A 228-nucleotide genomic window follows, 5' to 3' on the forward strand; every position below is an offset into this window, starting at 1 on the left:
GCCCGTGTCCCGCTTGGGGCAGTGGGGAGGGGCAGCGGCGCGCGAGGGCTCCATGTCCTGCTTGAGGCCTGGGGGGTGCGGCGCCACGCGCGGGCTCCGTGTCCCACTTGGGGGGGGGGGGGGGGGGGGGGCGGGGGGCGGGGGGGGGCGCCCCCCCCCCCGCCCGCGGGGGGGGGGGGGGGGGGGGGGGGGGGGCGCCTTAAAGCCCCACCCCCGCAGCTCTGATTG

Source organism: Terrapene carolina, unplaced genomic scaffold (genome assembly GCF_002925995.2).
Source record: "Terrapene carolina triunguis isolate 2854851 unplaced genomic scaffold, T_m_triunguis-2.0 Scaffold23, whole genome shotgun sequence".
Classification (NCBI taxonomy): Eukaryota; Metazoa; Chordata; order Testudines; family Emydidae; genus Terrapene; species Terrapene triunguis.